This window comes from Bos javanicus, chromosome 16, assembly GCF_032452875.1.
Source record: "Bos javanicus breed banteng chromosome 16, ARS-OSU_banteng_1.0, whole genome shotgun sequence".
In the NCBI taxonomy this organism is placed as follows: domain Eukaryota; kingdom Metazoa; phylum Chordata; class Mammalia; order Artiodactyla; family Bovidae; genus Bos; species Bos javanicus.
In genome coordinates this window covers 51,325,698-51,350,149 of record NC_083883.1, presented here as the reverse complement: position 1 = coordinate 51,350,149, position 24,452 = coordinate 51,325,698, and the positions used below count along the sequence as shown (strand labels likewise).

The following is a 24,452-nucleotide window of genomic DNA, read 5'->3' as shown; positions in this document are numbered from 1 at the left end:
TTTCTGAGCTGTGGGTGACAATTCTGGGGGAAGTGGCTTCCGTGCTGCTCCCTCGGTGTTTCCATGGGAATTAGAAATGGTCCTGGGCTGCAAGTTGGGAGTCAGAAAACGTGGAGGCAGCAAGACCCCAGGTCTACTTCTGACTCCTGGCTTCTCCTCTTGCAGAGCCAGGGGTCCACTCTGGCCTCAGTCTCTGCTGTGTCCTCAGCCCGAGTGTTAGCAGCACATGCATGCACACACACAGACACACATCACACACACTCACACATATATACATACACACATACCACACACAGGCACACACACACACACGTACACACCACACAAGACACAAATGACACCACACACAGACACATACATACATACACACACGCCACATGCACACACAGAGACACATGCACACAGACATACACACACCCCACATACCACATACACATACATACACACAGAGACACAACACACATACAGAATACATACACATTCAGACACGGAGACACACACATACATACATATTACACAGAGACAGATGCACACAGATAGAATCACAGACACCACATAGACACACACGCACACCACACATAGACCCACCACATGCATATACACACCACACACACACATACCCACACACCCAGGAATGGGAATCCCTGCACAGAGGGCTCTGCTGCTGGTGGTGCAGGGAAGCTGTGACTCTCCCTTGTGTTGTGTTTTGCAGTGTTTAGGGAAGAGGACTGTCAGGAAGACTGATCAGCTGATGTCCACGAGTACTTGGTTTGTGTCAGCTGTCACCACAGAGGCAGGTCCTGCTAGCTTGTCACTGAGGGCATCCTTTGATGTCACCACTGATCAGGTCCCCGTGTCCCTGAGGAGGCTTGGGCAGCAACCTGGCTCTGAGCTCTGCCTGCTGTATGCACATGGGGAAAGGGAGGCTTCAGGGCCTAGCTGGGGAGCAGTGGAGGATCAGCAAGATGCTGTGGATCCACCAGGGGTTGAGGCGGCGAGCAGGGCAGGCTGACTCCGTCTAGGCTTTGCCCTCTGGCCCTCCATTGTTCATGGAGGAGGGCAGGTCTCTCTAGCATTTTGACAGAGGTCCAGAGCCCTGCCTGGTCCTGGGCCCAGCCTTGACCCTTTGGTGTGGCAGGAGCGTGGCACTCTGACCAGCCTTGGCCCCTGGCCCTGGATGGACCCATCTATTCCTGCTGCCTGGTGTGTGGTGGGGGAGCTGTCAGGTGGACACTGTCGGGGTGCAGGGCTGACAGGCTGCACCCCCCCAGGAGCTGGTAGACTTGGATCCCCCTCCCAGGTATTGGTGGACTTGGACACACACACCCCCGCAGGAGCTGGTGGACTTGGATCCCCGGCCCCAGGAGCTGGTGGACTTGGCACCCACCCCCACCCCCACCCCCAGCCCCAGCCCCAGGAGCTGGGAGGAATGCGATTTCACTTCTCAGGATGGTGGGGACACACCCGCAGCCTGTGTGTGAAACACTATGTGGCCTTCCAGGAGGAGCGGTTGTTCTGGGTCCTGGGGGCCTCTCTTGGGGACCAGGGAGGGATCAGAAACAATTCAGCTGATGAGCATGAGGGAGGGTGGTGAGTCCCTGCTCTCTGCCCCCATGCCTGGGGGCCCTGATGAGAAGGCAGTGCTGCCGCCGCCAGGTTGAGCCCAGGAGCCCTGGCAGCTTCTCCCTGGAATGCAGCCTGCAAGACCCAGGTTTTCAGGCCATTTCTCTAAACTCAGGAGATTCTTTACTTAAACACCCCGAGAAACATGAATGTGGGGTGCACTAGGTTCCCATGGGTGCTGCGCCCCTGCCTGAAGCCCCCATCATGAGGACAGCAGTGGTCTAAGGAGCTGATTGCCATCTGGGGTTCTCTCAGAGGATGGGCTGGGTGGGTGGCTTGTGATTCTACTTCCAAACAACCCCTCATGCCTGTCCTCGAAGCTGCAGGGTCAGGTTTAAACTTTGGATTTCCCGGTGCCTGGACTCACAGATACATCTAATAAGGCTCCTGCTGCCTAGGACCAGCTCGGCGCCGCCTCTGGGGGTTGGGGGGGATCTGTTCTGGGACCAAAGACTCCTCTCCCTCTGCACGCCCCGCCACACCCTCCTTCCCACACAGAACAGCAGGGACGCGCCGTCCCCAGGAGTTGCGAGAATGAATTAGGAGATCTATGTGGAATTACAGTGCATGGAGCCCGAGCAGGTGTTTTGCTGATATGAGCCTGGGTTTTCCTCTCTCCCTCCCGCCCTCCCTCCATCCCTTCCTTCCCTCCTCCCTCCCTCCTTTCCCTCCTCCCTCTTTTCCCTCCACCCTCCTTTCCCTCCTCCCTCTTTTCCCTCCACCCTCCTTTCCCTCCTCCCTCTTTTCCCTCCACCCTCCTCTCCCTCCTCCCTCCCTCCCTCCTGTCCCTCCACCCTCTTCTCCCTCCTCCCTCCCTCCTGTCCCTCCACCCTCTTCTCCCTCCTCCCTCCCTCCTTTCCCTCCTTTCCCTTCTCTCCCTCCTCCCTCCCTCCTTTCCCTCCTCTCTCTCCTCCCTCCACCCTCCCTCCTTCCTTTCCCTCCTCCCACCTTTCCCTCCTCCCTCCTCTCCCTCCTCCCTCCCTCTTTTCCCTCCACCCTCCTCTCCTTCCTCCCTCCCTCCTTTCCCTCCTCCCTCCTCTCCTCCCTCCCTCCTGTCCCTCCTCCCTCCTTCTTCCTTCCTTTCCCTTCTCCTTTCCCACATCTGAGTGGTATGGCCCCAGATTCCAGGCCAGGCAGATACTGAGAGAACCATGATATAGAGGACGTGCTCCTAGTCTCAGCTGGTTAGTGAGCACATGTGCAGAAACAGATAAAGTTGCAGCTTGTAGTGAATGTAAGTGGCACCAAGATGGAAAGGGCTGGTGCTGGGGGCCCAGGAAGGAGGGGTAACACCTGAGGTGAGGACTCGCTGACCTGGCAATGGAAGGGGACCGGCAAGGTTCTTGAGGGGTGGGGAGCGTGGCCCCTCAGAGGAACTGGGAGAACCTGCTGGCAGAACCCCTGGGGAGGCCAGGGAGGGGGCCACACAGGAGTCTCTGGTCACCCCTTAGTCCTGTGTTTTGTGAGCCTGTAAGGTGTTGGTTCAACAGCCCTGAATCCCGGTTATGACCTACTTGCTGTTCCAGTTAAGCTGAAAATCATTTGTCCACATCCAGCTAAATCAAATGACTTGCAAGGAGCAGAGAAGCCTTGAAATGCATTTTTAAAGCAGTGAAAGTGAGACGAGGATTTTTTCTGAGGGAAAATGCAACACTCGAGGGCTCCCCTGGTGGCCCAGTGGTTAAGAGTCCACCTGCCAATGCAGGGGACATGGGGTCGATCCCAGTCCAGGAAGACCCCACACGCCGCAGAGCAGCTAAGCCCATGCCCCACAGCTGCTGAGGCCCACACGCTTTAGAGGCTGTGCTCCGGAACAAGAGAAGCCACTGCAATGAGAAGCCCACAGCTAGAGAGCAGCTCCCGCTCCCACAGCTAGAGAAAGCCTGGGTGCAGCAACCAAGACCCAGCACAGCCAAAAATAAGTAAGTCTGGAAAAAGGAAAAGAGAACACTCGGATTCCGCACCCTGGTGGCAGCGAGCTGTATGCACCTGCTCTGAACCAGCTGGTTAAAAGCCTGTGTTACTTCTTGTCCCTGCAAAGCATGCAGGTACTCCAGAGTCTTCCCCTCCAGGGTCTTCCCCTTCAGGGTCTTCCCCCCCAACCCCTCCTTCCCGTGATCATGGCCCTGGGGCAGAGGAGGAGCTGGTCTCAGCCCCTTGACCTAACCCTTCACTCCAGGCTTTTCCTCGGTTTTATTTTGCAGTGATAGAGGCTCTCTTGCTAAAATTATTTCAAAATCTGCCACCTGGAAAAACAGACCCATTGTGGGACCATCCATCTGTGGCACCGAGGCTGCAGCTTTTGTGCTGGCATCTCGCTTTTTCACCCTGCTTGCTCCTGTCCCCACCCCCAAGGCCCTGAGCCACCCTTTCCTCCCAGCCCCTACCTGGTCCCCCGAGGGATGTGGTTTGCTCCCAAGGCTCTGTAGATCTGCAGGCTGCACACTGACCGTGGACAACCCCCCAGGGTCGCCATCATGAGGGTTAGCGCCTGTGGTCAAGGATGTCTGTGTGTCATGTTCTGGTAGTTCTCGCAGTATTTCAAGTTCATTATCACTACGTTAGTTGTGGTGATCTGCGATCTGTGTCATTGTTTCCGGGCCACGAACCACACCCGCTGAACTTCACCTGTCAACGTGCTGTGTTCTGCCTGCCCCACTGATTGGCCGTCCCCCCATCTTCCTCCCTCTCCTTGGGCCTTCCTGTTCCCTGACACACAATATTGAAATCAGGCCGATTAATAACCCTGCAATGGGGGGACTTCCTTCGTGGTCCAGTGGTTAAGATGCCACACTTGCACTGTTTCGGGCCCCAGCTCCATCCCTGGTCAGGGATTTAAGATCCTGCAAGCTGTGTGGCATGGCCCCAAAACACCCAAACCAGGACAAAACAATTCCTGCAGTGGCCTCTTAAGTGTTCAAGTAAAAGGAAGAGTCGCACGTCTCTCAGTTTTAATCAAAAGCTAGAAATGGTTAAGCTTAGGGAAGAAGACAGGTCAAAAACCAAGACAGACTGAAAGCTGGGTCCCCTGCACCAAACAATTAGCCAAGTCATGAATACCAAGAAAAGCCCTGAAGGAAGTTAAAAATGCTGCTGCTGTGAATGCAGAAATGGTAAGAGAGCGAAACAGCCTTACCACTGATACGGAGAAGGTTTTAATGGCCTCGATAGAAGATCAAACCAGCTACAGTATTCCCTTAAGGCAAAGCCTCATGCAGAGCAAGGCCCTGACTCTTCAGTTCTGTGAAGGCTGAGGGAGGAGAGGAAGCTGCAGAAGAAAAGTCTGAAGCCACAGGGGTTGGTTCATGAAGTTTAAGGAAAGAAGCCATTTTTACAGCGTCAAGTGCAAAGTGAAGCAGCAAGTGCTGATGAAGAAGCTGTAGCAAGTTTTCCAGAAGATCCAGCTCAGAGCATGAAGGGGCCACACAAGTGCGTGTATGCTCAGTTACTCAGTCGTGTCTGATTCTTTGCGATCCCATGGACTGTAGCCCACCAGGCTCCTCTGTCCATGAAATTTCCCAGGCAAGAATACTGGAGTGGGTTGCCATTTCTTCCTCCAGGGGATCTTCCTGACCCAGGGATCAAACTCGTGTCTCTTGAATTGGCAGGTGGATTCTTTACCACTGAGCCACCTGGGAGTCCTTGACACAAGCGAAGGGGCCCTGAAGAATTAAGCTGAATGCACTGTGCATGTGCTTTGGAAATGGAATAACAAAGCCTGAATGACAGCACATCTGTTTACCACATGGTTTCCTGCAAGATTTTAGGCCCATTGTTGAGACCTTCTGCTCAGAAAAATACTCCTTTCAAAATGTCAGTGCTCATTGACCACACACCTGGTCATGCTCTGATGCAGAAGGACAACGAGATTCGTGTTGTTTTCATGCTGCAAACACAGCATCCACTCCGCATCCGTGGACCAGGAAGGAATTTCAACATTCAAGTCATATTATTTAAGAAACCCATTGTATAAAGCTATAGCTCCCATAGGTGGTGATTCCTCTGTTGTTTCTAGGCAAAGTCAATTGAAAAGTACCTGGAAAGGATTCACCATTCTAGATGCCATTAAGAACATTCATGATTCATGGGAATATCAACAAAATACCAACATTCGCAGGAGTTTGGAAGGGCTTCCCAAGTGGCAGTGGTAAAGAATCTGCCTGCCAATACAGGAGACGCAGGAGACTCTGGTTCGATCCCTGGGTCAGGAAGATCCCCTAGAGGAGGAAGTGGCAACCTATTCCGGTATATTTGCCTGGGAAATCCCATGGACAGAGGAGCCTGGGGGCCACATTCCATGGGGTCACAAGAGAGTTGGATACAACTTAGTGACTAAACAACAACAGGAATTTGGAGGAAGTGGATTCCAATGCTCATGGATGACTTTGAGGAGTTCCAAACTTCAGTGGAGGAAGCAACTACAGATGTGGTGGAAACAGCGAGAGAGCTGGAATTAGAAGTGGGGCCTGCACTTCAGTGGGAAGCCTCCACACCGCACCAGAGCAGCTGCTGCTCGCCATAGCTAGAGAGAGCCTGAGTGCAGCAATAAAGACCCAGCACAGCCAAAAATAGTAATTAATTAATGCAACTACAAAATTAAAATACACTTGCTCCTTGGAAGAAAAGCTATGACAAACCTAGACAGCATATTAAAAAGCAGAGACATCACTTTGCCAATAAAGGTCCATATGATTAAAGCTATGGTGTTTCCAGTAGTCATGCACAGATGTGAGAGTTGGACCATAAAGAAGGCTGAACGCAAAGAACTGATACTTTCCAACTTTTTTGAAGAAGACTCTTGAGGGTCTCTTGGGCTGCAGGGAGATCAAACCAGTCAATCCTAAAGGAAATCAATCCTGAATATTCACTGAAGCTTCAGCTTCAGCTTCAGTACTTTGGCCATTGATTCAAAGAGCTAACTCATTGGAAAAGACCCTGAGGCTGGAAAAGACTGAGGGCAGGAGGAGAAAGGGGTGACAGAAGATAAGATGGCTAGATGGTGTCACTGAATCAATGGACATGAGTTTGAACAAACTCCAAGAGATAGCAAAGGATAGGGGAGCCTGCCGTGCTGCAGTCCCTGAGGTTGCAAGGAGTCAGACGTGACTTGGTGACTTGTTCAGTTCCTCAGTCATGACAGTCAAAGGTTTTAGCGTAGTCAGTGAAGCAGAAGTAGATGTTTTTCTGGAATTCTCTTTTTCTTTCTGTGATCCAGCAGATGTTGGCAATGTGATCTCTGGTTCCTATGCCTTTTCTAAATCCAGCTTATACATCTGGAAATTCTTGGTTCACGTACTGTTGAAGCCTAGCTTAGAGAATTTTGAGCATTACCTTGCTAGAATGTGAAATGAGTGCAATTGTGTGGTAGTTTAAACATTCTTACACACTGCCCTTCTTTGGGATTGAAATGAATACTGACCTTTTCCAGTCCTATGGCCACTGCTGAATTTTCCAAGTTTTCTGGCATATTGAGTGCAGAACTTCCACAGCATCATGGTTTAGGGTTTGAAATAGCTCAGCTGGAATTCTATCACCTCCATTAGCTTTGTTCATAGTGATGCTTCCTAAGGCCCACTTGACTTTGCACTCCAGGATGTCTGGCTCTAGGTGAGTGATTGTACCATTTTGGTTATCCAGGTCATTAAGATCTTTTTTGTATAGTTCTTCTGTGTATTCTTGCCACCTTTTCTTAATATCTTCTGTTTCTGTTAGGTCCATACTGTTTCTGTCCTTCATTGTGCCCATCTTTGCATGAAATGTTCCCTTGGTATTTCTGATTTTCTTGAAGAAATCTCTAGTGACTTAGTGACTAGACAACAACAAATTGATTGAAAAAAAAAGAAGTTGGGCTGAAGATGTGGCTGAATTGCTGCATCTCAGGATAAAACTCTAACAGATGAGGAGTTGTTTCTTGTGGACGACAAGGAAGGTGGTTTCTTGAGTTAGAATTTGCTCCTGGTGAAGATGCTGTGAAGATTGTTGACATGACAGCAGAGCTGAAAAAGCAGCATCAAGATTTGAGTTGCTTAACTCCAGTTTTGAAGGAAGTTCTCCCACGTGTAAGATACTGTCAGCCAGCATTACCGCTGTAGAGCAGTTGTTTGTGAATGAAGAATCCATTGATTTGGCAAACGTCATTGTTCTTATATTTTAAGAAATTGCCACAACCAGCCCAGCCTTCAGCAACCAGCACCCTGATCAATCAGCAGCCATCAGCATGGAGACTAGACCCTTCTCCAGTGGGGAAAATAAAAAGAGATTTGCTGAAGGCTAAGATGACGCTTACCATTTTTTAGCAATAAAATATTTTTTATCTGAGGTATGTACATTCTTTTTGGGCTTCCCTGGTGGCTCAGAGGGTAAAGCGTCTGCCTACAATGTGGGAGACCTGGATTCGATCCCTGGGTCGGGAAGATCCCCTGGAGAAGGAAATGGCAACCCACCCCAGTACTCTTGCCTGGAAAATCCCATGGACTGAGAAGCCTGGTAAGCTACAGTCCATGGGATCGCAAGGAGTCAGACACAACTGAGTGACTTCACTTTCATGTACATTCTTTTTAGGCATTCTTTTTAGACTTAATAGGCTATAGTTATAGTATAAACGTAACTTTGCACTGAGAAACCAAAACATTTGTGTGTATCACTTTATCATGATACTTGCTTTATGTTTGCTTGAGCCAAACCCATAGCATCCCTGAGGTGTGCCTATGCTGATACATGATCTTTACAACACGTTTTCCTGGCGTGCTGTCCCCGTGTGACATCCCGCCTCCTGGAAGCCCTGGGGTCCTGGCTTCCTTAGGTCTGACTTTCTAAAATGAGTAGGACAGGGAGGAAATACTTTAAAAAGACATTAAAAGGTTCTCTGTTGTGTGGGGGGAATTCCAAGGGGGCTCCTCTGGTGCCAGCCCCACCCCTCCTCTTTCCCTGACCCTTGACCCTCGAGTCCTCTCTTTCTCTGCTGCTGCTGCTAAGTCGCTTCAGTCGTGTCCGACTCTGTGCGACCCCATAGACAGCAGCCCACCAGGCTCTGCCGTCCCTGGGATTCTCCAGGCAAGAACACTGGAGTGGGTTGCCATTTCCTTCTCCAATGCATGAAAGTGAAAAGTGAAAGTGAAGTTGCTCAGTCACGAATATATATGCAAATCACACATCAAAATTTAGTTGTGACAGCTTGGGGCTTCCCCCCACCGCCTGCCCCTGATAAATTCTTAAAGCCTTTTAGAAGGCTTAATCTCAAGGAGAAGCCGGCCTCTTGTATGTGTTTAATCACCAAAGCAGTTTTCAATCTCAGATGTGATTTAAGAAACCTGGAAACTTGCAGCAGCTGAGTCCTCCAACCAGAGGGAGGCTGGTGGGCATCCTCTCTGCCCCTTCCCAGGTGGCCCAGGATTTCCCGGGCACTTGTCTCCCCCTCTGCCTCTCTCTCCTCTGACCTGGTCATGAGAGCCCAGGGACAGCCTCCGTGGGGGTCTGAGGCTGATTGCCTTGTTCTTTCTTCAGCTTGTGTGTGTCATTTACTCATTCATTCATTCCAGCTCAGCTGTCAAGACCACGGCCAGGCACCTTGGGCTGAGCTGGCCTGAGTCAGCTCTGGCTGCAGGAAGCAGGACAAGGCTCCCTGGGCCTCATTTTCCCTTAGGAGGGGCTGCCTCGCAGGGCAGGTGGGCGGGCCCAGCACTTGCCCCCGCTCTCACGAGCCCCTGCCCCGCTCTATGCCATTTCTCCCCAGCTGTAGTCACAGCTCCCTGACAGTTTGTCCCTCATCCCCTAGAATGAGGCGCTAGGATGAGAGCCAAGCACGGGGACACAGGCCTCGGCCAGGCCAGTGGACTTCTGCCGTTAGTGTATGTTTTCCTGTCCACTGTGTGTCCCTCACGTCTGTTGCTCTGTTACTTGAAGGTTAAGGATGAAACCGAGTTTGGAAATACTGGGCTGACCTGGAGTCCAGATGCTGTCCTGCAGGCCTGCCTGTGAAACAGATGTCAACGCTTGCCCCCCTCAGAGGCCTGTGAGGGGATCTAGGTTCAGTGTGTCTTTGGTCTAAATCAGCATCTGATACAGTAGAGTGGACACATCCCAGGTTATATGTAGCAGAGACACCGAGTCTCAGGCATATAGTCACAGGGTACGTCACAGGCATATAGTACATGCAGAGTAGATACATAATAGATACAGAGCAACTGTCGTCGATACAGAACAGATACTTCATAGTAAACTGTGGAAAATTCTTCAAGAGATAGGAATACCAGACCACCTGACCTGCCTCTTGAGAAACCTATATGCAGGTCAGGAGGCAACAGTTAGAACTGGACATGGAACAACAGACTGGTTCCAAATAGAAAAAGGAGTACGTCAAGGCTGTATATTGTCACCCTGCTTATTTAATTTATATGCAGAGTACATCATGAGAAACGCTGGACTGGAAGAAACACAAGCTGGAGTCAAGATTGCCGGGAGAAATATCAATAACCTCAGACATGCAGATGACACCACCCTTATGGCAGAAAGTGAAGAGGAACTAAAAAGCCTCTTGATGAAAGTGAAAGAGCAGAGTGAAAAAGTTGGCTTAAAGCTCAACATTCAGAAAACGAAGATCATGGCATCTGGTCCCATCACTTCATGGGAAATAGATGGGGAAACAGTGGAAACAATGTCAGACTTTATTTTTTTTGAGCTCCAAAATCACTGCAGATGTTGACTGCAGCCATGAAATTAAAAGACACTTACTCCTTGGAAGGAGAGTTATGACCAACCTAGATAGCATATTAAAAAGCAGAGACATTACTTTGCCAACAAAGGTCCATCTCGTCAAGGCTATGGTTTTTCCAGTGGTCATGTATGGATGTGAGAGTTGGACTGTGAAGAAAGCTGAGTGCCGAAGAATTGATGCTTTTGAACTGTGGTGTTGGAGAAGACTCTTGAGAGTCCCTTGGACTGCAAGGAGATCCAACCAGGCCATTCTGAAGGAGATCAGTCCTGGGTGTTCTTTGGAAGGAATGATGCTAAAGCTGAAACTCCAGTACTTTGGCCACCTCATGTGAAGAGTTGACTCATTGGAAAAGATCCTGATGCTGGGAGGGATTGGGGGCAGGAGGAGAAGGGGACGACAGGATGAGATGGCTGGATGGCATCAGCGACTGGACGGACGTGAGTCTGAGTGAACTCTGGGAGTTGGTGATGGACAGGGAGGCCTGGTGTGCTGTGATTCATGGGGTCACAAAGAGTCAGACAGGACTGAGCGACTGAACTGAACTGAGATACAAAATGGATACATCATAGATATATAGTAGATACAGTGTAGACATGTAGTACATAGTAGAGTATATACATCTTAGACACATGGTAGATACATGTTAGATATGTAATATATAGTAGATACAAAACAGATACATCACAGACATGCAGTACATACAGAGAAGATAGATATAAATAGATACAGATTAACTCCATCATAGATATAGAGCAGATACATCATAGATACATAGTAGATGCAGAATAGATATATAATGGATACATGGTAGACACAACAGATACATCATTGGCACATAGATGCAGTGTACATATAAGATATATAGTGGACCCAGAACAGATACGTCATAGGCACATAGCAGACGCAGTGTAGATATATAATAGATACAGAGGAGCCTGGTAGGCTGCAGTCCATGGGGTCGCAAAGAGTCGGACACGACTGAGGGACTTCACTTTCACTTTTCACTTTCATGCATTGGAGAAGGAAATGGCAGCCCACTCCAGTGTTCCTGCCTGGAGAATCCCAGGGACGGCGGAGCCTGGTGGGCTGCCGTCTCTGGGGTCGCACAGAGTCAGACGAGACTGAAGTGACTTAGCAGCAATAGCAGCAGACACAGAGCAGATACATCATAGGCACGTACAGCAGAAACGCGCCTATAGCAGACACATCACTGGTGCGCACACTGTAGGGTTAGTGTGTGCCAACAGTGGATCACGAATGCCCTGCGTGGGGTTCTCATCACTGTGGGATCCTTTTCCCTGGGGAGGACTGTGATGGGAGTTTGGGAAAACATCCAGTTTTCTCTCCCTCTCCCCCTTTTGTTTTTTATCAGACACAGCAGGGCTGTGCTTCGTGTCTGGTGGGTGGAGGCTCATCCTTCTGGGTTGGGTCCTAAGGTCAGAAGTGTGGTGGGCCAGGCTGGGGGGCTTGGGGGTGGTCCCAAAGCCAGTCCTCTCCCCACCCCACCCCTTGTCAAAAGACACCCCACAGGAGTCTTTTGAATTTACATTTTTTTCTTTCAGAGTCTGCTGTGGGCCTTTTGAGGTCTGCTTACAAGTTTTTGTTGGTTTGTTTCCAGATTCATAGGAACTGTTTGTATTTTGCTCTCTTCTTTACTACAGTTTTGCAGAAAAGAATCTAAAACACAGCCCCGCCTTGCCTTACTAAAGGGCTGCAAAACAAAGGTGTGCAGCCAACTGTGGGGTGAATAGCCCCACCATCACTTTTTCTGTTACTGTTTTTCTCATAAAGAGGCCTCTCCTCCTGGGGAGGGGGAGAGCTTTTCTTGACGGGGATGCATATGTATACACTGCTGGGAAGGTGTGGAGAAAAAGCAGGTGTGCCTGCGGGGCCTAGGAGATGCTCTCACGCCCGGTGGGGGAGTGCACCACCCCTCCCGAACACATGTGAGGTGGTCGTGGACACGTGGCCCTAGTGCTCTTTCTGTCTCTCAAATCAATTCACATCACATCGACATGACAAATCTTTAACATGACAGCTGAATAAGCTGTTTTCTGTGGGAAGCCGTCCCAGTGGGTGGGGCTGCAGTTTGCTCCGTAGTCCCTCTTGGGGTGGGGAGGGGGATTTGACTGGCAGCTGCTGCTTGTCTCTTTAGCCCTTGCTCCTGCTGCTCACCTGGAAGATACATGAACTCAGCTCCTGCTCGTGGGAAACCCACGGGCCAGGAGGAGAGTAATTCCTGGGGGTGCTCGGACGTGGGACTTGAGGGGCCAGTGTCTCCCAGGTTCCTGTTCAGGCAGCAGCGAGGGGCGGTGGTGGGGGCACTGTCACCCGCTGGGCCCCAGGCTCTACAGGGTGCCTTTCCTTCTCACGTCATGAGACATGGGAGAGCCATGGGCTCCCGAGCTGGTTCCAGACGACTTGGGGGGCAGCTTGGGTTTAAGTTTTGGGGAGGGGGTGAGCCAGGCTGGGGCATTCAGGGTGTGAACCTCCCCGCTCCCACCCGCTCCTCTAGGCTTTCTATCCTCCCCGCCCCAACCCCAAATGTGGCGGGAAAGGCAGGGGGTGGAGGCTGTCAACTGCTGAGTGTCACAGGTTACCTTCTCTGTGGCTGAAACCAGACTCGGGGCCTCAGAGCTGCAGGGGCTGGTGCAGTGGCCATGGATGCTGGGCACTCCCCCAGGGCAGCGAGGAGAGGGTGGGCCTCGCTGATCACAGGCTGCCCGTACCTCTCGGCTCCTGTGTGCAAGGCCCCTGTAACCCGTGTCTGGTTCAGGGACCCAGGTATGCCACCTGTCCACGTGGAGCCTGTGCTCTGGAGAGGGGAGGACACGCAGGTGCCAGAAGGTCACAGGGCTACTGCCACCCCCAAGGAGATGCTGTTTTAGCTGAGACAAGAGGTGGGGTGAGGCAGGCCTGGGCCCTGGTGTGGACAGAGTTAGGATACTGAGGGACCTGGTGTAGCTGGAGGAGGAGGAGAAGGAAGCCTGGTGTGGCTGTGAGGTGCAACTGTGTGGTTGGGGTGTGGACCAGGTGGGCACTCTGCGCTGGAGTGGGTTGGGGCCAGCAGACCTGTGGGGCCCCCTGCTGCCCACAAGGCCAAAGACAGTGGGGCAGAGGGTCAGGGAAGGGGAAAAGGGGCAGGAGTCCAGTGCTGAGAGGAGATTGGCAGGACCCGGGAGGACCAGGAAAGGGAGAACTGGAGCGTGGGTCCCATGTGAACCATGTGGGTAAGTGTGGGCTGGTGAGCATGGACAGGTGAGTGTGAGTAGGTGTGTGTGAGCAGGTGAATGTGGACAGCTGAGTGTGTTCAGGTGGGTGCAGGCAAGTTAACATGGGCATAGACAGGTGTGCAAGTCCCATCTCTCCAGTGAGGGGAGAAGCCACTGGGATTGGAGGTGTTGACTCTGCACGCATAGTCCCTGTTTGAGGACAGATGTGTCCAAGGCACTTATTCAGCCAGGGACACCGGCCTTGGCAGGAGCTGCTGGGCTGACCCTGGGGCTGACCCCGGGTCACTCCTGTCTCCTGCATAGCCGCCATGTGCATTATGGCACTGTTTTGGCGAGGATGCTGAGGACTCGGCATTGGTGGGAAGGTGGTCTTGTAACCGGGCCTGCAGATGACCAGGAGCCGACTTGTTCCTGGCAGGGGAGATGGGGCCCACAGGCCACCTGCACGAACAGCCTAAAAGGAGCTGGGGTTGTGGGGGGAACGGCAGCCATGGGTGCACTTGGGGCTCACAGTTGATGAAACGGGGCTTTTCCCCTGTGACCTGGGAGTGACCAAGTGCAGCGTGAATGGTGTGTGCAGTTCTCCCTAATGGTCATCTGAGCAAATGGATTTGGGATGAGGTGGTCATATGAGCCTAAGAGCTGCAAGGAGGAGCTGGCTGGCTGCTTTGAGATGTTGAGTGGGGATGGAGAGCTTTCCTTTGGGGTGAATAGGGCTGTCCACTAGGGCCCTGCGTGGCCCCCAGCATGGTTCCAGGACTGCAGCAGAAGGAAGGGAGTGGAGGCCAGTCATCTCTCTCTCTCGGAGGCCTCCTTCTTGTTCCTTGTTGGACCAGACGAGCCCCTGGGAGCCAGGTGAGTGAGGGGCACACCCTGAGGCTCTGTCCTCATGCCTTCCCTCTGACTTGACCCTCTTGCTTCCGCCTTATGGGGACCTTGTGACGACACTAACCCCCAGATAATCCAGGATCACCCCCTCCCAGGGTCCTTACCTTAACTGAGCAGAGTCCCTGCCCCATGTGAGGAGGCTCAGGCTGGGGATTAGGATGGGACGTCCCTGGGGGCAGATACTTAGCCAACCACAGATGCTTTCGGTTTCTGGCTTCCGAGGAGGGATTCCTGGGGTGAGACCCAGACAGAGGGCACCAACAGGGGTCCCAGGGGTGGTGGGGGCAGCCGGGACCCCTGGCCTTGGGTGGCCTCAGTTTGCTCATATGTAAAGTGAAGTCATAGTAGCCACCCCTTTTCCTCTGATAATGAACAGATGTCATCACAGGCATTCAAACATGCTGGGCTGAGCTGCCTCAGGACACCCATGGAAGGCCTGAGGAAGGGGATAATGTGACAGCAGCTGTGACTCGGTGGCTGACATAGGGGGTGCCAGGTCTGGGCTCTGCCACCCTGCAGCCCTGTCTTCAGACCATCTTACAGGCCCACCTCAGGGCAGGGGGAGCCCCCAGCATGGTCTGGGGGGCGTGTGGGTCCCTGAGATTTGATTGTGTCAGTACTAAGAACCACACGGGATAGCAATGGTCAGGCCGGGACCTGGGGCCCCAGATGCGGGGGTGAGTCTAGGGTCATCTGGAGGCAGAATCAGTGGATGTGGTTGCAGGCTGGGTACTCAGGGAGGGCAGGTTTCTGCCAGGGGAGCTGTGGCGGGGGAAGAGCTGGACAGGAGAGTGCTTTCATTAGGGCTCCTGTGAGTGACTGGAAACTGAAGACAGATCTCTAGTCTGGAAAGACTGGAAACACAATGGCCAGGAGTGAGCTGGCTCATCCTGGGGTGGCCAGACCTGCTTCTCTCTCTGCATGCTGACTTCCTCAGAGCAGTCACCCTCCATCAGGTGCCTCCTCAGGGTCCCCTCGCTACTGGGTCACACTGATGCCTCGTGCCCTTGGTCACTTGTCCACCCTCAAACCACTGGTGGAAAACCCCACAGGTGGCCTGGACTGAGCTGGTGGGAATGAAGCCTGCAGGGCCAGGGTGTCAGGAGAGGGACTCCCTCCTTCTGCGTGCTGTGCTCTGGCCTTTTTCTCTTCCAGGAAGGACGCTAATCCTTTTGTGAGAGCCCCACTTGCCTGACCTCATCTAAACCCAGTCACCTCCTAATATTATCACTGGAGTGGGGGTGGGGCTTCAATACAGGAATTTAGGGGGACGCAGACATTCAATCCATAACAGCGGGTAGGGTGGAAAAAGATTCGGAAGGTATTTTGGGACCACCTAACGGGTCAAGAGAGGACCACACATCAGCCAAAAAGTGGCAGTGGAGAGGAGAGCCAGGGAGCCAGACAGGGGAGATGGGAGCTGATGTGAGGGTCTTGGGTGAGGGAAGGGAGAGCAGGGGGATGCACCCTGAAGGCTGCAGATGCACTAGGGGTCTGTGGATAAGCTAGGGTCTGGGGGCCTGGGAGCGATGCGGAAGGGTGGAGGTTTAGAGATGAGATGTGACCAGTGAGGAGTCCAGGGCGGGAATGAGTGATGGCGAAGGACTTGGATTAGGGGAGGCAGCCCAGCCTGCTGGGTCAGTTCCAGTTAGGAGCCCCACCCACAACCACACCCCCGCCCCTTCATCTGGTTTTGGATCTGCTTCTACGGGCTGGTTCATGCCGCAGAACCGTCCTCCTCGCTGCTCGCTCGCTGCTGGCCCTGTGGGTGGCCCCAGCCTGCATTCTAGGGACACATGCTCTTGAGCACTGCTTCCCCTCTCCCCCCAACCTCCCCGGCTCAGCCTGGACCCAGCTTGGACCGCAGCCCTGCCTGGGATGAAGCCCACCCTTGCCAGACCCTTTCTGAGCTCCTGCGTCACGAGGTACAGATCCTCTCCCCAGACCTCATTCCTTATGATTTCATCCTCAGACTCAGGATTTACAAAACTTGGCATGTGCGTGTGTCCAACCTGCTGCCCAGCCATCTGTCCATCGAGGTTCCTAAATGTCCACCCAAGTGGAAGAGATCAGCACAGGGTGAAGGGCAGGCTGGCTTCCTTCCAAGGGGGGCTGGGAGTACCCCACACCTGGTTCATTCCATCAGGTCTAACGTGGCTGAAACTGAGGCATCCTGCAGCCTGGGGTTGCCGTTCAGTTGGCAGTGTCATTTTCTATCTTTCTGGTCCATAAGATCATGGTGTTCTGGTGAGTCATGGTCTCTGAGGTTGGATGAGGGCTGGCATCCAGGCAGAGCGAAGGTTGGGAGCAGCACAAATGGAGGCCTGGAAAGTGGGTGGCTCTGAGGGATGTAGGTCTGAGGTGTAGACGAAGACAGGGAAGGTCAAGGCCATTGATGTTGACAGATGGGGACCTGTGCCCAAATCTTTAAGGACAGACAGTGTTGAAAGTGTGGAGAGAGGGGAGGGACATGGCTGTATGGGCAGCTCACTGACCATCTGTGACCCAGAGTCAGGCATGACCTTCTGTCCCTTTCATCTCCCCAGAGGTCAGGCGTGGGGCTGAAAGTTCTGACCCTCTAATCATGCCTTGGACTTTGACGACCAGCCCCCAACCTGATGCCAGTCTCATCAGCTTACAAAGGATGCTCAGAGACTTCTGGGCTCTCAGGAGGCATGTGTTAGGAGCCCAACCTTGATGACCATCCACCCTCATCCCTGGGCTCTGCGGTCCCGCTCCCTGGCCTCCCCAGCCCTGGGCTTGTTAGAGCTCTCTGCCATCAGAGTAGACCTGAGAGTGGTCTGCGTGAGTGTCACATCGTGGCCATGGTCTGCGTTTCCTCTTTGCCCCCAAAGCTAAGTGTCTTCTTGCTTATAAGCTGTTTAGGACCCACTGCTGTCAGCTGCAGAAGGAAATGGCAACCCACTCCAGTGTTCTTGCCTGGAGAATCCCATGGACGGAGAAGCCTGGTAGGCTGCAGTCCATGGGGTCGCACAGAGTTGGACACGCTTGAAGTGACTTAGCAGCAGCAGCAGCTGTCAGCTGCTCCTCCAAGTCTTTTCCTCAGTTTCAGACTCAGGGTGTTGAAAAGCAACTTAATGGGCCATGCGCCTACGTTACTGATTTGTAGGAGCTCTGTGTGTTGTGTGTGTTTGTGACACTGCTAGCATCTCACTCGGCGGCTTGCCTTTCCACTCTTGGTGAACAAAAATGGACAGTGCCTTTACAGTGTGTGCCTTTTGTTAGAGAAGCTGCCCCTGAACCCCAGGCCCTGAATGTTTCCCTCCTGACAGAGTCATAACCCTCGTTAGTCCTGCCACACCTGGGAGTAAGCTGTGTATGGGGGGAGGTTTCCCACCCCTGCTCCCTGTGGTGATAGCCGGTTGAGCCAGGACCACTTATAGGAAAAGCATCCTCCTCTCACCACAATTCAGTGATGTCTTTATCATCGACTGTTGCGGGGTGGGGGAGGGGGCATTTCTGGACTTCTGTCCCTTTGGCCTTTTGCACAATATCACATGGTTTTAACTTGGCTTTATAATAACTCTTAATATCATGTATTTTTTGTTTTTCTTCAAGGGTATCTTTCTTGTGGTGGTTGTTAAGATTTTTTTTTTGGATGTTCAGTTCAGTTGCTCAGTTGTGTCCGACTCTTGGTGACCCCATGGACTGCAGCACTCCAGGCCTCCCTGTCCATCGCCAACTCCCAGAGTTTACTCAGACTCATGTCCATTGAGTCGGTGATGCCATCCAACCATCTCATCCTCTGTCGTCCCCTTCTCCTCCTGCCTTCAGTCTTTCCCAGCATCAGGGTCTTTTCCAATGAGTCAGTTCTTCACATCAGGTGGCCAGAGTATTGGAGTTTCGGCTTCAGCATCAGTCCTTCCAACAAATATTCAAGACTGATTTCCTTTAGGATGTTCTGGTTGGATCTCCTTGCAGTCCAAGGGACTCTCAAGGGTCTTTTCGAACACCACAGTTTTTGATGTGGACCATTTTTAAAGTCTTTATTGGATTTGTGACAACACTGCTTCTGGGTTTTTTTGTGGCTTTTTTTTTTTTTTTTGGCATGTGGAATCTTAGTTCCTTGACCAGGGATCAAACCCACACCCTCTGCATTGGATGGCAAAGTCTTAACCCCTGGACCACCAGGGAAGTCTGTCTTGGTTGTTTTTTGCTTTTCCATTTCTATACAAATTTTACAATTGGTTTTAAGTTTTCCAAAACCCAGTGAGATTTTTTTATTTGGATTACATTTGAGTTCATAGATCAGCATGGGAGAATCGACATCTTCGCAGCCTTGAGGTTTCTGAGCCTTGAACATGCACTCAATTCTTCTTCAGATTTTTTCGGTGACATCTGTGTCTTCTGTGGAGCAGTCCTGCACATTTTTTGCTGGAGCACTCCACTGTCATTTGGCTTTTTACGCTGCTTTAAATCGTGTTCCTTTTATAATTTTGTTTCCTATTTGTTTGCCTATAGAAATATATGGAGAAATACAGTTGACTGTTGATATTGAACCCTTGTCCAGCCACCATGTTAAATTCATGTATTCATCCTAGGACTTTATCTGTGGGTTCTTTTGGGTTTCCTGTGTACACTCCCAGTTCACCAGTGCATTTTATTTCTCTTTCCAAACCTTCATCTGTTACCTTGCATCACTGGCACTGTTTATCTTTCCAAAACACCATGGAACAGAAGTTCTGACCACAGGCATCCTCTTGTTCTAGATTTCAGTGGAAGGTTTTCAGAATTCTGCCATTAAGGATGTTGTTTGCTGAATGACTCTTCTTTCTCTTGTAAATTCCCATCGTCAAATTTAGGAGGTTCTATTCTGTTCCTTGTTGAGGATTTTTATCCTGAATGACATAGAATTTTATCAAAGCGTTTTTCCCCCTTCATCTGTTGACATGCTTTTCTCTTTTATTCTATTAATAAGGTGAATTATACTATTTGACTTTGTTAAACCAAACTTGCATTCCCTTAGTTCATCCTGTTTGGCTATAATGTGTTGTTTTTTCTATGTTTTGCTGGATTCAGTTTGCAAACATTTGTTGGTATTTTTGCAACTATTTATGAGAGAAGTTGACCTGCCACTTTCTTTCTTTCTTTTTTGGTAACTTTGTTTTCACAGTTAAACATGGAGGTTATTTTTGTTGTTCTTTGCAACCCCTTGGACTACAGCACTCCAGGCTTCCCTGTCCTTCACCATCTCCCGGAGCCTGCTCAAACTCATGTCTATCGAGTTGGTGATGCCATCCAACCATCTCATCCTCTGTCATCCCCTTCTCCTCCTGCCTTCAATCTTTCGCAACATCAGGGTCTTTTCCAATGAGTCAGCTTTTCACATCAGGTAGCCGAAGTATTGGAGCTTCAGCTTCAGCATCAGTCCTTCCAGTGAATATTCAGGACTGACTTCCTTTAGGATTGACTGCTTTGATCTCCTTGCTGCCCAAGGGATTCTCAAGAGTCATCTCCAGCATCACAATTAGAAAGCATCAATTCTTCAGTGCCCGGCCTTCTTTATGGTCCAGTTCTCACATCCATACATCACTGCTGGAAAAACTATAGCTTGGACCTTGGTTAGCAAAAGTGCTGTCTCTGCTTTTTAATACACTGTCTAAATTTTTCACGGTTTCCCTTCCAAGGAGCAAGCATTTTAATTTCATGGCTGCAGTTACTGTCTGCAGTTATTTTGCAGCCCAAGAAAATAAAATCTGTCATTGCTTTCACTTTTTCCCTTTCTTTTTGTTATGAAATGATAAGACTAGATGCCTTTCTTAGTTTTTTTTAATGTTGAAGTATATTGGCCTTAAAAAATTAATTGAGCTTTTTTATTCTTGGGAAGATTTATGTTAAGATTAATATTATTTCTAAATTAATTACTTGAAAGAATTCACAGCAAAGGTCTGTGAGCCTGGAGTTTCCTTTGTGGGAATGTTTTAAATTCTAGATTTAATTTTTAAAATACAAATTATTCAGATTTTTTATTTCTTCTTTTATCACCTTTAGTAAGTTGTGTTTTTAAGGATATTTTCAAGTCTGAAAGTGAAAAGAAAAAGTGAAAGTCACTCAGTCGTGTCCAGCTCTTTCCAACCCCATAGATTTTCAAGTCTAAACCATACTTATTTACATAGTGTGTATCTTTATTACCCTTTAGAATATCTTTAATATCTGTAGACATTAAATTATTACAGATTTGTCTTCTCTTTTTTTTTACCGTGCAGCTTCTCCATTTTATTTTCCCACTCCCACCATGTACAAGCCACCCAGTGTTTTAGTTTTCTGTGGTAACATTTTAAATTTAATTGTGTTTCACTTATTTTTTGGTTCACTAGTGTATTTCTTGAGCCTGGTGGGTTGCCGTCTATGGCGTCGCACAGAGTCAGACACGACTGATGCGACTTAGCAGCAGCAGCAGTGTATTTCTTACTGAGGTAACTTTGGTTTATAACATTATTACAAGTTTCATGTGTATAACATTATGTTTCTACTTTGTTATATTTCTACAACAGCATGCTGCTGCTGTTAAGTCGCTTCAGTTGTGTCCGACTCTGCGACCCCAGAGATGGCAGCCCACCAGGCTCCTCCATCCCTGGGATTCTCCAGGCAAGAACACTGCAGTGGGTTGCCATTTCCTTCTCCAGTTCGTAAAGGTGAAAAGTGAAAGTGAAGTTGCTGAGTCATGTCTGACTCCTAGCGACCCCATGGACTGCAGCCTACCAGGCTCCTCCGTCCATGGGATTTTCCAGGCAAGAGTACTGGAGTGGGTTGCCATTGCCTTCTCTGACAACAGCATGGTCACCACCAAAAATTTAGTTTTCATTTGTTATCATACAGTTGATCCCCTTTACCCATTTGCAGATGTGTCTTTTTCCTTTCGTTTTCCTTGATGTATTTTGTGCTTTATTCGGTGCATACAAATCTAGGATCATTATATCTTCCTTTAAAAGTGACATTTTATCATCACGAAATTTTGCTCTTTTAGATGAAGAACTATTATTGGCATTTGAGTCCCCTTTGTCTGACATCAGTACAACTATGCCTCTGTGTGTGTGTATGTGTGGCAGGGTGGGAGAGACATAGTGTTCATGTGATATATTTTTTCCATCCTATACTCTCAACTTCTCTGTATCATGTTTTGGAAATGGCTCTTATAAACAGAAGTTAATTGTTGTTTTTGACCTAGCATGAAATCTGTATCTTTTAACTGAAGCATTAGTTTATTTACAATTAATGTTATTCTGGTAAATTCCAATTTAAATCTATCATCTTACTGTTTATTTTGTAACTGGCCTATATGTTCTTTCTTTTGGCCTTCCTTTCTTGCCTCCTTTTGGTTTAATCAAGTGTTATTTTTCCACCCCCACCCCCACCTTTTATTATATTTGCTAAGTAATACTTTTTAAAAAATATTCCAGGTACCTTAGGAATTATACAAAACATTCTTGAAATGTACCTTAAGTTATTCCTTTTACTGTTCCAGGTAATGCAAGAACCTTACAATGCTTTAGTCTTATTTATCCTCTTATCAATTTTTATGCTGTTGTCATCTTATGTGTAAACTCTACTTATATTTTAAGCCCCACAACAACTATTAATGTTATTTTAAATGGCATTCATTCAGATTCCCCTCCTCATGCACCCATTTCCTCCTGAAGGACCGTGCTTACGTCCAAGACCATTTTCCTTCCTGAAGTACTCCTTTTAGTATTTCTCCTAACAGAAGTTTGCTGGGTTTTGGTTCTGTGCAGATGTCTTTCGCCTGCCTTCATTTTTGAGGCTGTTTTCTCTGGGTGTGTTGCCCAGAGGGCAGGGATGCTCTCTCTGCATGCCTGGGGCTTGGTCTCTTGGCCGCGGCTGTGTTGCTGTGTCTCTTAGAGACTCGCCTGACCACCCTGTTACTCTCTGGGAGTGGGTGCTTCTCTTTCTTCTCTGGCTGCCTGAAAAATGGTCTTTGGGCAAATTTGTCAAATTATATTAAAATTACTAAATTGCATTTAAATTTCTTGTATTTATAAATGCAAGAAAATCATATCCCATGACCTGTTCTTAACTTAATCTTCAGAGTATGTGAACTCATGTTTCATCTGTCAGACATGATACTTATTTTACATAATTGTCCTTCTTACACACATGAGCTTCAAAATCTTGGAAGCCAGACTGTATTTTTATAGCTTGAGTGCCTTGGTCAAGCAACTTAGTCTCTTTATCCTTTAGTTTCTGTGCATTTTAGAAAGATTGTAGGATATTTGAAATTTCATTGTAAGTGTGGGTTATGTTTAATGCGATATTTCTGTAAAAAGCTTGAAAGTGAACATCACTCAGTCTTGTCTGACTCTCTGTGATCCCATGGACTGTAGCCCTCCAGGCTCTTCTGTCCATGGAATTCTCCAGGCAAGAATATTGGAGTGGGTAGCCATCCCCTTCTCCAGGGGATCTTCCCAACCTAGGGATCGAACCTGACTTTCCTATGCTGCAGGCAGATTCTTGACTGACTGAACCATCAGGGAAGTCTAATAAAAAGCTTAGATGGATACTTTTACATAAATGCTTAATAAATATTATCAGTGATTTCAATGAAAAGAACAGCCTTCATTCTTCTGTTTCAACAGACTTGAGAAAGGGGGAGTATTGACTTTACTTTGAGACTGTGAGCGCCTCGTCTTGGGCAGAGTCTCTTATCTCCGCTGTAAGGTGTCAGCCCGGTCCTTTCAGGTGCTGCCCGGCCCCTCCCCGCTTACCGCTACCCCTCAGACTCCACGTCTGCATCCCTGTCTTCTCACCGGGTCCCACGGGCCCTTTTGCTCTCTTCTGCACTTCCTTCTATCCTGCTTTCCCCTCTCTGTGCTGCAGTCTGAATCTTCTCATCTGAAAGTGAAAGTCGCTCATTCACGTCCAACTCTTTGTGACCCCATGGACTATACAGTCCGTGGAATTCTCCAGGCCAGAATACTGGAGTGGGTAGCCTTTCCCTTCCCCAGGGGATCATCCCAAACCAGGAATCGAACTGGAGTCTCCTGCATTGCAGGCGGATTCTTTACCAGCTGAGCTACCAGGGACACTTCGGATCTTCTACTGTCTCTTATTTTATCTAACCTGTTCTTTTTAATTTTTATTTTTCCGTGCTTGGTCTTCCTTGCCTCGTGGGCTTTTCTCTACTTGCAGTGGGCAGGGGCTGCTATCTAGTTGCAGGGTCCTGGCTCCTCACTGCGATGGCTTCTCTTGTTGCGGAGCACAGGCTTAAGGGTGAGCAGGCTTCTGTAGTTGTGGCACATGGACTCAAATAGTTTTGGCTCCCAGGCTTAGTTGCTCCTCAGCATGTGGGATCTTCCTGGACTAAGGATCGAACCCGTGTCTCGTGCAATGTCAGGCAGATCCTTTACCACTGAGCCTCCAGGGAAGCCCTAGCCTATTCTTAAATCTGGCTCCTGAATTATTAATTTCAGATGCTGTATTTTCACTTTGAGAATTTCTAAAATCCTAGGGTCTTTAAAATTTGACTCCTTTTTCAATAGATCCAGTTCTTGGGAAAAATTCTGTCCTTTTGCCATCTTTTTCAATGTACGTTGAATATCTGGATCTCCTCTGAGTCCGTTTCTATTGACTGTTGGCCCAAATGCTCCTGCTTTTTGGCCAGCCTGGTGATTTCTGAATATCAGATCCTGTGTTTGCAAAGCGGCAGGAGCTCTGAGTGATGTTATTTCCTCATGAAGGGACTTGATCTCATCCCGGCAGATGGACTGTGGATGGGTCACCTGGACTCCGCTGATGCTGGTCTGTTCCTCATTTTCCTTTAATGTCTTGTAGTAATTGCAGCTGGAAAAGTCTGGGCGGTGACTAGGACCCCAGTCTCCATCTTTTGTCTCCCCGACACCATTAGTCAGCCAAAAATCTCGTATTGGGCTTTTTTGTTTTCCATTTAACAGCTGTGTAGCTTCGTTTTGTGGGCTTCTGCCCTGAACTTCACAGCGTAGGACTTGTAGTTCCCTTCC

The 24,452-nt window shown here is 49.5% G+C and overlaps 1 protein-coding gene across 3 annotated transcripts in view; it reads left to right on the top strand.

Moving 5' to 3' along the window:
* The window catches only part of PRKCZ (protein kinase C zeta), a 99,850-nt gene that overhangs the window by 38,273 nt on the left and 37,125 nt on the right, over positions 1–24,452 (top strand). The window lies entirely within an intron of this gene.